The 16055-nt window shown below is 41.8% G+C and overlaps 1 protein-coding gene across 1 annotated transcript in view; it reads right to left on the minus strand.

The window, feature by feature from the left end:
- Positions 1–15358, minus strand: part of BCHE (butyrylcholinesterase) — a 50783-nt gene extending 35425 nt beyond the window's left edge. The window contains exon 1 of the mRNA XM_008930034.2: positions 15094–15358. The gene's annotated coding sequence lies outside the window, so the exon portion shown is untranslated. The remainder of the gene's footprint in view (positions 1–15093) is intronic.
- Positions 15359–16055: the final 697 nt, after the last annotated feature.

The following is a 16055-nucleotide window of genomic DNA, read 5'->3' on the forward strand; positions in this document are numbered from 1 at the left end:
CATTAAACATGATTATATTTTCCCCTTATTGGTTCAATTATGATCTGCTGTGCCTTTTTCCTTATTACTCTAATTATAGATCAGTATAATTTCCTCTTTATTAGCACAATCATGGTCTGTACTTTTATAAATGTCTTGGAGAAATGAGAGCCAATGAGAAGATATAGCCAGTTAAAAGATAAAGGTATTATTATTATTATTATTTCTTTTGAATGTTCATGTATTCTTAATTCCTTGTGGTATTACATAACTCAGTATTTTGTCTCATATGTGGATCAGGTTCAATAAAATATGATTAATGTGTACCAAATATGTCTTTCATGACATTATTATAGCCTGATGTTTACCTTGCAAGAAAATAGGCAAAATTGAAGCCTCAGCAAAGAGCTCATCTTGTGTGAGCTTTTTAAAGCTAATTAAATTACAAGTTAGGTTTTTCAGATTTCTGCAGATGATTAATTAATTGACTATATACCTTTTTTTTCCCATTTCTTTCCTATGAACAGTAAAGCTCCAATTGTTTAAAATAAAGATATTTGAATTCCCATGGTCACCTGCCAACAGCAGATTGAAGTTCATGATATTATGGCCTCTCACACCCAAACTCCGTGAATAACTAAGAAGTTTGGTGGATCAATGAACTCCTTTGCACCTCTAAAGTAGAATTTCTACCTGAAAGGTGGGAATTCTCCCCAGTCCTCCCAATTCTCACTATTTTAGGTTTTCAGTTTCTACATCCACGAGAGAAGGAACATCTCTAATTAAAAATGCCACAGGGATGTTCAAAGGTTTATCTTAAGTCACTGCTGTTTTCAGATTTCAATTTCATCCAGCGTGGTGAAAACAGGAATGAAAGAATTGAGCCTGACATCAGGACCTGCTGGGAGGTCCTGAGAGGGAAGTTACAGAGCAAACAAGTTCAGTGTGCCCCAAAAATGGGTCACAGCACCTGAATGTGTCACAACTGTGGATTTTAGTGGAAATAACGAGGTGTTTGGCACGAGATAAAGTTTCAGATCCACTGGTGCCCTGTGGTAGGTCTGAGGCTTTTGGGAGAGAACGTGTGGGAGGTCACTGCAGCCCCCGTGCTGGAAAAGCCCTTTCCAACAGCTTTGCTCAAGTAGAAGGAAGAAAGTGTTGATGGAGGGATTTAAAAGACATGTAGATGTGGCACTTATGGACATGATTTATGGTGGCCTTGGCAGTGCTGGGTTAGTGGTTGGACTCAATGATCTTCGAGGGCTTTTCCAACCACAACGATTCTGTGTTGGCCACATCAGGACACACGTTTCATTTTTCTGCACTAAAACTGCATCAGGGCAAAAAAAAAAAAAACATTCCAGAGCTAGTTTTACTTTATTTTCTATAATTCCCAGCAGACTTGATCTCTTTGCCTTTGTGTTTCAGGAAAGAAATATAACTTTGGGAAAAAAACAAATGACCCTGGAAGAGGCTGCGCTTGTTTTGACACCTCTGGGGCACCACGGGCTGTCCTCTGTCACAGGGTCATGAAAGCTCAGAGCCACCAGAGCAGCAAACTTCTCAGGCTGGGTGACTTCCCAAGAGAAGGACTTCCCTTCCTTCTGTGGATGTGCAAGTGTTGTGGAATCATGAAAACCTCGTTACGAACATCTGTGCAAATGTTTCGGGAAGACGCCGCGATTGGTGAGTCCCAGGTAATCCATCACGGGGCCATCTGCCTCAACAACAGCCTTGTCAGAGCAGGTGGCTGAGTGCTAAAATACAGGAGACCTCCTCTGGTCTTGCTCTGTGTTTATATATTAAGTACATAACATTAAGTGAAGGGTAATGTGATGCTCCAAACGTGAGGATCGATGCGAATTTTGAGGACACGAGTCAAAATATTAAAGCCATATTAATTCCAACAGTGTTCTTAAAACATTAATCAGGTATAACTATTAGAGAACATTATATTATAAAGGAGATAGAGTTATTCTACATTAGTTTAATAGCAGTACAGTCTGCTTATGATTATCCCACCCTATGCAGATCCCTGATGGTTTCACCCACCCCATAACCTTATCTTTCCTTCCTCTCACCTTCATTTGCAGGAAGGAAAATGTACAAGCCTGAAACAGCACTGACTTCTCCCAGTCCCTTTCCTTCTATCATGTAAGAGCATTTTAACACCAAAAATGATCCCTAAGCCTATTTTCCCCTAGCAGGAGTTGCAGCAGGGAAGGAAAACTTCAGGGCAGCACTAGAGAACCTGGCACTGTGAGCAGACCCTGCCGACCTCGGGGAGAAGAGGCAGTTTTAGTGGTTGCAGGAGTGTTACAACTCTCTGCTCATTCTCTCCATTTTGCCTGAAGGCAGGTTCAGTACAAAATGCACAAAGACAGTCTACAACCCGAAAGACTTTCTATTTAAGTTATCAGACCAAGGATACTGGGAAATTGAAAGATGTGCCCAAGATCATAGAAAGTCTGAATTGCATTCAGACACCCAGGACTTTAAGACACTGTTCTTTTTGGTTTGTTTTAAATACCCCACTTTTATAGCTGCAGTGTGGTAGGTTTTCTCTCAATATATCACTAAAAATAAAGAATTTGTGATGGTAATCTTGAATAAAAGAAGCATTTCCATCTATTTTCCACAGTAAACAGAAGTCAGCCCTTGGAATTCAGAGATTACATTTTCTAGAAGTCACCACAGGCAATACCCAAAGGAAGATAGTGAAGAATATCCCTGGGCTCCCAGGAATGCCACCTGGGAGCAGCCTGCCCAGGAACTGCCAGTGCTTCTTGTTGGAGCCACCAGCACAGCTGTGAATCTTGTGTGCACAATAATCAATCATAATAAAGGTTGTAGTGAGGATTCGGTCTGGAAATGAATTCAGGAGGCACAGATGGAATAACATGGCACAAACCCCTGTGCCTTCCTTTCTGCCAAAGCAGCAACTCACTCACACTGAAGAAAACCCACAGGTAGGTGGGTGGGTGCTGCTGGGTGAGATTTACATGGATTGCTTTCCAGTGCCCATCCCACAGGAGCACAGCTTCCACAGAGTAGAATCACAGAATCATTTAGTTTGGAAAAGACTGTGAGTGTATTCCCAGTGCCCCTGGAGGAATACAGGATGGCTAAGGCTTGCTCAGTGAAAGCGTTCAAGTGAGTTTAATTTTCGTGTTCACACCAAAAAAAAGAAAAAAAAAAAAAGCAAATCTCACCCCTGGCTGCTGAAAACATGGAAAGTTTGGAATGTTGCACAGAGATGGAAGTGCCTGTGGTGTTGATTTTCTGATCAAGCACACTTGTGCTTATATCAGATATGAGCTGTCCTCCCCAGTGAAAAGTCATTTACCAGTGTTTAGGATTTAACCATGTGAAAAGTGAAAAGCAATTTTCTAACCTTCCTATGCTGCCTTTTCTCTCCTCTTTTCATTCTACATCTCCCCCCACACACCCCAAATTTTAGTTGGCTATTCATGAAGCCAAAAAATCTGCAGTGATGTCCCCATGCAGAGTGTAAAAAATAGTTTCCCCAGTAAATGTTAACAGCAGCCATAAAACAGCAAAATAAAATAACACTAAGAAAAACAATCGATAAAAATCTGTACAAAAATTAAGTATTGGTGCATGAAATAGGAAAAGGGGCTGAATCCAAATGTTTTACAGAGAAACTTTGAAGCTTTTTCCAGAGAAGATGGGCAAGGAGTAAAATTGATGAATTTTTGCTGACATAATTATACCAGAACAGACAGAAGCAGATTCAAAGCAGAGGCTACAGAGGTGCTTCCTATTCATCAATGGATATTTATTCAATAAAGTGGCTGAAAGGAAGGCATATTGCAGCCTCCTCCTCCTCACCCAAAAATCTTGAGGTAGGAAAACACCAACAGCCAACAGCCTCACTTGAATAACGGGGTGAGATTCTCCAAGTATGGTAAACCCAAAATATTTGCTGGAAATGACAGTGACCCCACAGTGAACACCCCATCAGTGATAATAACCAGCATGGGACATAGCAAACATTCAAAGATTTATATGGAGCAAACCTTTCACTTGGAAAGCTGTGCTGGGCCACTCTATGACTGGATTTTCAGTCAGGATTTTCAAGTAATGCAAAGAAGATCAGTATGAGCAGCCTTGGTGACAAAAAGCTTTCCATTTAACATAAGTGGCATCTGGTGGGAGCAGAAAGATGGGACTCACACACACTGAAACCCACAAAGCAACATTTGTCAGCGTATAACCAAAGGAATGCAAGGCACTGGGAGGTGACAGTTATGTGGAATTGTTTATAGGAAGCTCCTTGCCATACACTGAGGAACAGAGGGGTGTTTGCCTGAGACAGGATCAGCCAGAAATGGAGTCTGGAGCTTCTGGCATTTCCCCAGCAGCGAAAACAAGAGGTAGGATGAGGGCAGGCATTGAGGACAAGTCACTGAGAGGGAAGCAGGAAGGACTCTGGCACCATCAGGATGCACTGAGCCAGTCCCATCCCAGTTATTAGCATGTCCACCTTTGACAGGATGCCTGAGGAGTTTCTCCATGGGACAGCTGCTGAATTGCATCATGTCAGGGCACAGGACAGAGCTATTAATGACTTTTAATGTGATACCCTGTATCCTGACAATGCATCCATTCCATGCCATTAGCAATCCTTAATCCCCGGATCAGGGACATTGATACACCAACCCCAAGAGCTCCAAAGGTGTGCAGTGCCCATGTCTGCAGCACTATATACTTAAACCATTAGGCAAAGACCCAAAATATTCTTTAGTTCACAAGAAAATTAGGACATATCCAGTGTTTTCTGAATTTTCCCTTTCCAGGTGTCCACCTACTCCTGGGTTAATGAGAGAGTGTCACAACCAGCTTTTCAGAAGCATAACCAAAATATACTGCTGCTTATTTTCCTGGCAGACTGCTTGCATCACTTTAATTTAGAAAGCAAAGCATTTCACAATAATCACAGACATGTAAATGAGGCAAAAAAATGGTGTTTATTCTGTTGCTTTCCAAATTTAAGCTGACCTAAATAATTTAGTGCAAAATTTACAGCAATGAGAACACACAATTCGGTGGACAAATATGGGAACACACTGAATTTGTTCTACAGGACTGTTGCTCCTCCTCCTACATGTACTGGAAGTGCTGATATAACATTTGTTTTCAGGGCATAAATGGCACTGTGAAAACAATGCAGACCCTCTCCATGTTCCCTCCATTTACAGGGAGAAGGGAGAGCATGAAAACTGGGAACGTGACTATTCTCTGAGAGGGTTTTTGATACTCAGTTGTCAAGAGTTTGCTCTCTACAACACCCTGAAAGGAGGTCAGAGCCAGGTGGGGGTCGGTCTCTGCTCTCAGGTAACAAGTGACAGGACCAGAAGAAATGTCCTCAAGTTGCCCCAGGGGAGGTTAGACTGGATGGCAAGAAAGATTTCTTTACTCAAAGGGTTGTCTGGAACAGAAACAGGCTGGAACAGAGGGATCACCATCCCTGGAAGTGTTAAAAAAAATTGAGGCTGTGGCCCTTGAGGACATGGTTGGCAGTGCTGGGTTAATGGTTCGACTCGATGGTCTTGGAGAGCTTTTCCAACCTGAATGATTCCATGATAGGAAGGTGTCCCCAAGGAGTAGAGTAAACTATTTCCAACAAATTCTTTCTGCTAAGATGAAAGTATGGCTTAACTTTGGCAAAGAGCAGGGGAAGCAGAGTGGAGGACTCACCCTCCCAGAAGTTTCTGTGCTGCCCCAGACATCACCCAGCAGCTGTGGCTGGAGGGGTTGATGGAGACATGTCAGCTCAACCCAGCTGATCTGAGATGCTCCATCCAGCAATCAAAACTGTCTCTGCTTCGGGAGCAAAGCACAAATCAGTGTCTCAGCTGATGGGATATAATTAGAGAGTGATCAAAGCACATCAAGCAGATAGACTTGACATCACCGTGCTCACCAATCCTTTTCAGCAAGCTGGAAAATAATCTGGAGTTCCTCCACCCTGAGGCAGGATGTGTGGGAAGGTGGCACAAAGCCATTTCATCTCAGAGGTTTGTTTGCTGCCCATAGTTGTGGATACCTGTGGCAGAACTCAGCATGATTCCCATACCTGCTCTAGTGGGATGCAGGAACCACATCACCTCCCTGTGCTTTAGTGGGCTATAGGGAAAAGTTTTGGACAACAGCATTTGGTCTTTGATGATTTTGTCCTCTAATTTGGCCCTCAAGAAAAAGAAAACAATTCTTTCTCTTATTTATCTTTTCCTTTTTTTTTCCCTATTCTACACTTTTCCAAAGCTCTTTGTACAATTTTTCAGAAGTGTCATCACTGGGCTTCAGAGTATTTTGTCCTATTTATGTAATAATGTGTTTCCTCTGTAATAAACCAAAGCAGAATAATAATCATCTTCATGAATTTCGACACACTTTATATATTTGATCACCATAAACAAATAAAACTTGAGCGAGTTTAAATGCATTAATCACACTTCCACATGGACTCAGTGCTTTCTTGGACCAGGACTGTGAGTCATTCTTCAGCCATGAGCTGGGCTAAAGGACAAAGATGAAGCAAAGAGACACCTCAGCATTTCTTTGTGGGGAAAATCCTGTAGGAATATTCGTTGCATAAATATAATGCTACTTTTGCCCCAGAGCACTTTAGTCCGTCAGTGTTTCCGGAGGTGTCTTTTAAAATCCCTTTGCTCTCAGGTCCAAACCCACCCAGGTGAAATCAAAGGTTCTTTCTATTAAGCCAAGCAGGACTGAGTAGTCTGTGTTTTGGACACAGCCTGAAGATAAATAACTCAGAAGGGTTGTGGATTCCCAGTCCCTGGAGATGGTGAAGGCCAGGCTGGATGGGGCTCTGAGCAACCTGGTGTATGGAAGGTGTCCCTGCCCATGGCAGGAATTTGGAACAAGATGAGATTTAAAGTCCCTTCCAACCCAAACCGTTCTATAATTCTGTGATTCTATGAAAAAGCCTCTCACAATCTCAATAACAGCCCCAGCACTGGACTGGAGCCCCTTTCTAGTTACAGTCAATGGCTTTTGTCCCCTTCTACATGATCAATAAATGACCTGAATATGTAGTTTGCAAGATATTTAGTTCAGCACCCACAGCAGTGCCAGCTGCTTTGCCAGTAATAACAGCCTGTTCTTCAGAACACAGCAAAACACAAAACGTAATTAATTTTATTTGGAAATTCTGTCTGAGCACATTTGCCACCCGTTTCACTTCACTGCCACCTCAGAAGATACACTCTGACCAACGTCACTTGCCCTGAAGACACAGAGGAAAGAAAATAAATGTTATTATTGGTGTCTGAATATTCCTTCTGTGTAAATGCATTTTATACTTTGCTTGGCTTCGACATAATAGAAAGAGCAAGACAAACTTGCATTTTTTTCTACACACACTTTCCTTTTGTCTATTTTTCAAAAATTTTGCATGCTGCATATTGCAAGTTTTTCTTTTTAGTTATACACCTCTAGCTATTACCTTGGAATAAAAATTCAGACACATCCAGCACGAACTGCACCTCGAGGTTTCACAGTCAGTGATGCTGGGAAGGATCTGCTACTTTATCTTTTTGCAGTGCCCTGACAGTCTGTTTTTTTTCTATTTATTCTGAAAACCTCAGGTAAAACAGTATCTTAGGAATGAACTAATGAAAGCCAGCTGCAATTCTGAGCATGTTTGTGGGGAAGGGATATTTCTGTGTTTTCTGTGCAGATACCTGATCTGATGCATTAGAATAACCATAAACCACCAGGTTGTGCTGTTGCCCTTAAGCAATATTCATCACCACAGAGCTGGCTCATCTCATGGCTGCTATTCATCTGAAATCCTAGAAAACCAGAAGGAAAGCAAGCCCCTCAGACTCATTTTGCTTCTGATTATACAGCTCAGTATTTTTCACAGGACTTCGTCTCACTTCGAAAACCACCAGCAGCGTTTGCTGAAATTCAGGTACAAAAAAAAAATTAAAATAAGCAGTAGAAGTAAAATTATTAAAATAATAAAAATAAAATAATAAAAAAAAATAATTTAAAATAATAATTAAAAAAAGGCTTATCAGCAGCACAGGCTTAGGATGCAAACACTGCACAGCTGACCCTGGTGTTACACACAGTGCAATTTCCAACGAAGCTTCCATTAATTTCATAGCTGCACCTAATTTTCACTACTGCATTTCTACCCCTTGCATAGACCATTTCAGTCTTTCAAAACTCTACATTATCTCAAAAATCAAGAGTGTGCCTAGGAGAGATCTCTGAGGATGCCTTGGATATGTAGGGATTAATGAAGATGTTGGACATGGTGTCCCTTTGCAGTTGGAACCTCAATGCACTGCACTAACCCTTTGAATCTTATGAATGCTTCTGCCATGCTGACCTCATCCATAATTTATTCAGAATGTTTTTCAGATTACCCTTTTTGATAGTTTATACCTGAATATTTATTTTCCTTGCTAACTTCTGAACAGATTTAATCTTTCCAGGTTCCCCGTTACATAGTTTTTAAGTTAATCACAACTAAACAGAGAAGATTTTTTTTTTCTACAAGACTGGTCACCTCAGACAGTGGTGTGATTCAGGATTACTTTTCCACATGACTAAAGAGACACTTTGTATGTGTTAACTGCAGAGATTTGTTAACTGCGGGGATATGGTAACTGCAGGGAAGTCTTAACATTTTTAATTAAATGAAGAATGTGCAAGAATGGTCATGCAGAGTCTGAGCAAAGGTAAATCAACAAATCATAGAATGACAGAATGGTTTGGGTTGGAAGGGACCTTAAAGGTCATTCAGTTCCAAGCCCTGCCATGGGCAGGGACACCTTCCACTATCCCAGGTTGCTCCAACCTGGCCTTGGGCACTTCCAGGGATGGGGCATCCACAGCTTCTCTGGGTAACCTGTGCCAGGGCCTCCCCACCCTTACAGGGAAAAAATTCTTCCCAATATTTAATCTAAACCTCTCTTTCAGTTTGAAGCCATTTCTCCTTTTCTGTCCCTCCAGGCCCTTGTAAAAGTTCCCTCTCCAGCCTTCTTATCATCTCCCTTCTGGAACTGAAAAGCCACAATAAGGTCTCCTCAGAGCCTTCTCTTCTCCAGGCTGAACAATCCCAAACCTCTCAGCCTTTCCTCACAGCAGAGGTACTTCATCCCTCTACTCATCTCTGTGGCCTTCTCTGGACTCTGTCCAAAACCAGGGAACTTTGCAAAAGTAAAGTAGAAGAGCAGACAAAACATAAACTGATGCAAGTAAAACTTCCCAGCCAGCATAAAATGGAGCCTCAGTAAGAGTTTTTTGCCTCCTGTTGCCACCCAGTTTTTCTTCCTTGGATTCAACCAAGCACTTTTTGCAACCTTGGAAACATTCAGCGTCCAGAACATCTGGTGGCAAAATCCACTGCACTGGGACATGAGCCATGAAAAATGGTTCCTTTCAGTTTGCTTTGAACCCACCCCCTGGGAGCTACACGTGAGATAAAGGGAAAAGCAAACCTGGTTAAGATTCAAGGCTGGGTCCTGATAATTTCCATCATAAAACTAGGTAATTCCATAAAACCAGTTTTATGGGCTTGTGACACAAGAGATAAGACTGCCCCACAACACAAAACTAAACCAGGATCCCAAATCTTTAAACCTACATGAAATAACTGAGAGTCACTTTTAGAAAGGATTTAGTTGAATTTTAACATCCAAATCACTAAGCATTTGACTATTTATTCTCTTCTTAATATTCCCAAACATTTTAGGATTCTTCCTCAACTACCCTTCAGCTTTGTCCTTGGCTCTGGGGAGCTTTTCCAGGCTGTGTCCTTTCCTCCTCAACTGATGCAACACATACCGGCCTCTGCCTTCCCTCAAAGTACTCCAAGAAAAAAACCTTTTAGCTCAGACTAAAAAGAAGAAGGGGAAAGGCTCCTTTTCTTTCATGCACCTCAGTGGGAATACACTGGATCAGGGATTGTTGTAACACAAGAAACACAACTCAGGTTATTCAGCTCCCAGTGGGGAGCTGGGACCATCCTGGCTTGTGGATCACACTGCAGTGGCACATTACAGGCTGCACAGTTGCTCCCTCTCCTAAAATAGTCTCCCAGAGGATACCACCAGATTTTTAGCTACTGAACAGTAGCACTTTATAGCCTGTTTTTCTGTCCATCTATTTAGAAGTGAATCTGTCCTTTCAGGAAGAGGATAATTATATGTTGGACATTTCCAGATTTCCTCCTGTCCAAACTATCGACAAGCAACTCCTGGTGTGTCCAGTCCAGTGTTACAAACACTGATAAATGTGAATATTAAACCCCAAAACATTTACAAAGTGGTGAGAGAGGGGGAAATCCTCCCCCCTCCCCTTTTGGAATAGTTAAAAATGTTGTCCCACAGATCTGTTGAGTGCCAGCAGAAAGGTTCACAGAATAAAAACCAACCTAAGGAGATCATTCAGTGGTACTTTTAAAAGGCTTATGACCCAATCCATCACCAAAGCCTATTATAGAAATTTGAAAACTACAGTGTAAAAGGTAAATTTCTGCCATGGATTAAAAGGTAATCATGAGATAGAGAAAACAAAGGAGAAGAAAAAAGATCTAATTCTTGCCATACAGAGAGGTTAATATGGAGTGCCCCGAGACTTGCTGCTGGGACTGATTTTTTTTTTTTTGTCCCTTTAAATCCCTGGCATAATGCAAAAAGTCTTGGCTTACTCAGCAAATATTCTGCACTCCTCTCTTGCAATAAATACTTGTGCTTCAGCTCAGATTGGAATAGCACCCACCAGACTATCAGGGCACCCAGGGAGGAAGCTCAATCTCCAAGTGGTTCCACTTCAGCAAAAACATCCCAAGGGGGGGAATCTCCCCTTGGTTGCTCATAAATCAGAACAAAGACAATCTTTCTTTTCAACATTCCATGTGTCTGAAGCTCTGCAAGGCAGATAAAACACATTTTTCCCTCATATATATTAAAAAAAAATAAAATACGTGGGAGCCATGTTGCTGCTGTGGAACACATTGCTGTTATATCTGAATGAATGGCATGAAGCATCAAAAGGAGTCTTTAAATACAAAGTAAAACCTTAAAGGTTTAAGTGATAACATGCATGTATGCAGATGTTCAGCATGGAAGTAACGATATATATACTTATACAGCTCATAATAATAAATATATATATCTATAAATAGTGAATATATATATAAATAGTGAATATATATATATATTTATTTTTATATATATACACACACATAGCTCATTTTCCAGTAAATGCAGCTATCTGGAAAAAATAGTAAAGGAAGTTTCATCCAGATGAAGATTTCTGAATCTGCCAATACAGACATTAATGGATTCAGATTAGCAGCTGGGAAATCTTGATGGTCCCTCTTCTGATGGAAATCAACAGTGGATTTCCCCCTTGAAAGGAATTCAGGGAGTATCCCTGATTTTATTGGTATTGGTAAGAATATCTATAATTTTTTTTAAAATATGGATTTTCCAGTGCCTCCTTTTCCTTTCTCTTGTTCTCAGATAGAAAGATTATGGTAAAGCTGAGTTTACTTGTTTATTTTGTTAAAACTGTAGCATCTCCCTTTCCTTATATACCTCAGTGTTACTTAGCTGATAAGAATAGAGTTTAATTAAGCTAGAGAGGCCCACTAACCATAATAAACCCCAAAACATCTGTTTGCTGGAGCAGGCTGGTAACTTCTGCCCATTTTTTTCCTTCTGAACATATTGTTAACAAAAATCAGAATTGGATTTTTTTCACAGTGCAGTTCCTTAAGACTTACTGTGCCATGCCCAGATCTCCACTGTTATAAAAAAATCATCATATATTACTTCACTCACTACTTGATTAAGCATAATCTTATTGTTTCTCACCCACTTTGCTCCTAATGTAAAACCTTTGAAAATCTCAGTCACTGGTGATTAGAAACCTTACTCCCCTTTCCAGATAAATGTATAATAAAATTTCATTATGAATTTTATAATTTCTTCTTATATTCTCTCTTCCTGGATGGTTCTTTATGGTTAGATTTATAAGAGGGAAACATCTTTATTAGCTGCACCATATTTCTAAGCCAAGTCAATCTGTTTCAGTCTATCAGGGTTTTGGGGGATAACAAAAAATTTACTTTCCCAGCATCACCCTGTCCCTATTTGAGAGCATCATTCTTGATGTGGAAGGATCAGAAATATATAAATACATCATTATTTCATTTTATTTCTTAGAGATCAGCTCAGACCATCAAAAGTGATAGTGCCAAGACTTACATAAATAAATATTTTTTGAAAAACAGTTATTCTGCACAGAAATGAAGGTCCCAAGAGTCAGTCCTTGTACCTTCCTCATTTGGTGTACAGGACCCCTGGAGCTGTTCTGGCCTCATCCACCCCATCTACTTTACAGCTTTGTTTTGGGGGGAGAAAAATGAGAGAAGACCATTTCTTGAATCAGAGAAACTCTGGGAACAGGGATAAAGAAGCAAAGGAAATAAAAGGAGGGCAAGTGGTGCAAAGCAGGGCTGGGATGTCCTGGAGTGAATATTGAGATCGAATTTGTCCTGTCACTGAATGGTCTGCAGGCTGTTTGCATGGCACTGAGACAGGAGGAGCTGGGTATCCAGACTCTTCTTTTCCACATTTCTCTCAGATTCCTTCTTTTCTCCGCAGCTTTTCACCAATATTCCCCTCTGCAAGGCACTGAGAGAACTGATTTGGTTCCAGGCAGGAGGCAACTGTTTTCTCTGTGCAGACCACGCACCCACATGCCCCAATACACACACACCTCTCAGAGGAAACTTCTCCAGCTGTATTTTCTCTCCAGAAAGCTGCTTTATGTAATTCCATATTGACTGAAAGGATTTTCGGGGGAAAATACATCCAAATTAAAATCAGCCACTTTAAAAACATGGAAAGAAAATTGCTGTGTAACAGTCATACTCCTACCAGAGAAAACCAGGTGTAGAAAGGGAAGGAAAGCCTTTCTAAGGGTTTTAGAGCTGGGAAAGCCTGGGAACTTCATTTTTAAGGATTCTTAGAAATGCAATGATTTACTGCTGTTGCTCACTGAAAGTGTGCTGGCTATGGAAAAATGCAGAGAGGTTTATGCCAAGGTGGAGAAGATGAGGAGCTCTGGGATCCTGACAGAGCAGCCTGGCTTCTCCAGGGTCCAAAAACAGCACAGATGCTGGCAAATCTATAAAATGAGATCAATCCCAGGAGGGAGAATGCAAAGATTTAACTGACCACTACTGCAGCATCACACGTGTTAATCAGAAGTTACCAGCATTATTGACCCCAGGGCTGTGGCAGCTAATAATTAACTTATTTGTGCCACAGTCCACCCCTGGCTGCTGCAGGAGCCCTTGGGGCCAGCTGGGAGACAAAAGGGAAAGGAGAAGGGAAAAGCTGAGCACAACTCCTGTGTCCTGAGGAAGCTGGAGAAGAAGGAATAATCCCTCAGAGCTTGTCTCTGAGCAATCAGGCATGTTACATTATGGTTGGGATTGTTAACTGTGAAAGCTCTGGGATATCAGCAGTGCCTTGTTGAGCTGTGACCAAGGATTAGCTGCAAACAACCTCTGACGAGCTTCCCCAGCCCTGAAAGCTCAGAACCCTCCCAGCATAAGCAACGAGCACGCTGGGAAGGCACCTTGGAGTGCTGCTAAACCTCAGTCTGAGCTTTGCTGATCTCACGGCACGACTGCAGCACAAAGAAAGACACATCCACCTTTCTGCCACCCCTTCTGTGCCAGTGGAGGAGCAGGGAATGAGCTCAGAAGTGTGTGGTCCGTGGGTTCTGTTTATAACCAGCGTGATCAGCCAGAGAGAGGAAGAGCTGCAAAACTGCAGCACAAGTGTGAGTGCATTTAGTATGGCTGGAGTTTTGATGGTTGGGAAACTCCCCGTGGGATCTGGGCGATGCAAGCAGCTGACATTTAAAACATTTTAATTCCACCTTCATGTCCTGCTAGCACTTTAAAGAGAAAAGAATTCACGCAGTTTCCTTCCACTCTGATGCCTCATTTTACCTCATTCAGTTTACACCACCTAATGCTAATTCTACATCCAATATTTTCTGCAAAGGCTGACATTGATTTTTTTTTTTTTGCACCCATTTTAGATTTTTTTTTTTAATGTTTAGATTTAGAGGATGTGTTTTGCTCCTCTGCAGCTCTGATAGTTCCTACACCAGTCCCCTTTGCACAGGGGTGACCCCACCTGGGTGAAAACCATCCCCTTGTTTTTCCATATGTCTGTACATGTTGTAGAGTCTCTCGGTGTCCCCCAGTGGGGCACAGAGGTGTCTATATGTCCCTTTTGTGGTCTAAGAAGAGATTTTTCAGTAGTAAAATATAATAGTAAAGTATTGCAATATATATAAGAGCATATGGGACCCTGAGCAACCTGATCTGGTGGGTGCCATCCCTGCCCATGGCAAGGGATTGGAAATGATCTTTAGAGTCCTTCCAACCTTCCGTTCCTTCCCATGATTTAGGATTCCTTTCTATTTTTTGCATTTTCAACAATAAAGAGCGTAGAAAGGACAAACAACATGATATTTTTAGCCATCAGCAATCAGTTCATTCTAGTTTGGAGATTCCAAAATAGAGGAAACACATACACACACACACACCCTGATTTCCTGCTTAACACCTTTAGTCCATGCTGTGTGAGCAGCTCAAAGCCCAGGGCCAGGCATGTCTAGCAGCCTGCCCAGGGCTCGGGGGGCAGTTCAGTTCATTTTCCCAGATTCTCATGGCTGGCTGGAGCTCGGAACACCCTCCAGCCCTTCTGGGCCAGTGCCAGAGGCAAAGCCTGCAGGACCAGCATCCTCCGAGGGGCCGGTCCAGAGTTCAGGATGAAGGACAGGGGAGCACCCGGAGCCCTGGACGAGGAGCTGTCACAGCTCCAGCTGGTGCTGCTCGCACCCTCCGCCCTCCAAATGTCAGACCCGCGGAGGTGGCATCAAATTAACACAGAAATGAGGGGGAAAGCAGCAGCTCTTCGTTTGTTTACTCCGACCCGCCTGTCTGATCTCATCAGCGCTGCCACCCCTCCTGCTCTTAACACTCCTGTCTCTGAAAAGGAAGCAGAAAGGACCAACCTTGAAAGCTGATTTTTCCCGTCTGGCTGCTTCTCCCGTCGAATAAAAGAGCCAAAAGCCGGCTACCAAAGTAGCCAAACTATTTATACCCCCAAATGCTGGTTAACCCCCGAGATAAGCGGGAGGTTGGGGAGCCAGGAACAGCACATGACTCCAAAGATGGGCTATTTTTTCTCTGTAAATAAAGTACTGAAGTAAGGGCGCTTTGGCAAACAACTGAATGAACCACACACGTTTCTGCTCAGCTGTGTTTACTCATCTGTGCTGTTCCTGCTTTGCTGAGACCTTTCCCCGTTATTGCATGTTTTTATAGTGACTGATAGGACCTGAGTTTTTTATTTTTTTTCAATTCCTTCCAAGCTCCAAAAGAAGCACATGCAGATTTAATTGTTTTCTATAACTGTTTTTGCAGTTTTGATTCACAGGATGGATTTGCCATTTGAGTGGAATTTAGATTCCACATTGCTTTTATTAGAAGTAAAGAAACATTAAAATCTAATATAAAAATGAGGGACACATTCAACTCAGTTATTCAGTTTTCATGGTGTTGCTTGGCTGGATGAGTGGTGGGACATCAGTGAGAAAGGACTGTGTTCTGGTCAGGTCCCTGCTGGGGCGTTGAACTACTTTCTTTTCCACTTCCAACTTTTTGAAGAAAAATAAAACTGTTTTGTTGTGGGTTTTTGGTTGAGTGGTTTGGTTGAGTGGTTTTGGTTTGGTTTGTAGTTTTAGAGAAGTATTTTCGGCAAATATTTTGATTGAATATAAAACCCCAAATTTTCTGCGGAAGGAAAACATCTGAAAAATAATTCAAGTGTAAGAAACTGCATTGTTCAGTCCTCAGCAAATCTGCAAGGTTATCACTCTCACATTGTCACTTGACTGTATATTAGTCCTACATGTATTTGCCATCTGCATTACAAACTCTTGAGCCTGAGCCACTTATGTCCTGAGTTTTGGCC

The sequence above is a fragment of the Manacus vitellinus genome, unplaced genomic scaffold (assembly GCF_001715985.3).
Source record: "Manacus vitellinus isolate BGI_N305 unplaced genomic scaffold, ASM171598v3 scaffold_45_pilon, whole genome shotgun sequence".
NCBI classification, from domain to species: Eukaryota; Metazoa; Chordata; class Aves; order Passeriformes; family Pipridae; genus Manacus; species Manacus vitellinus.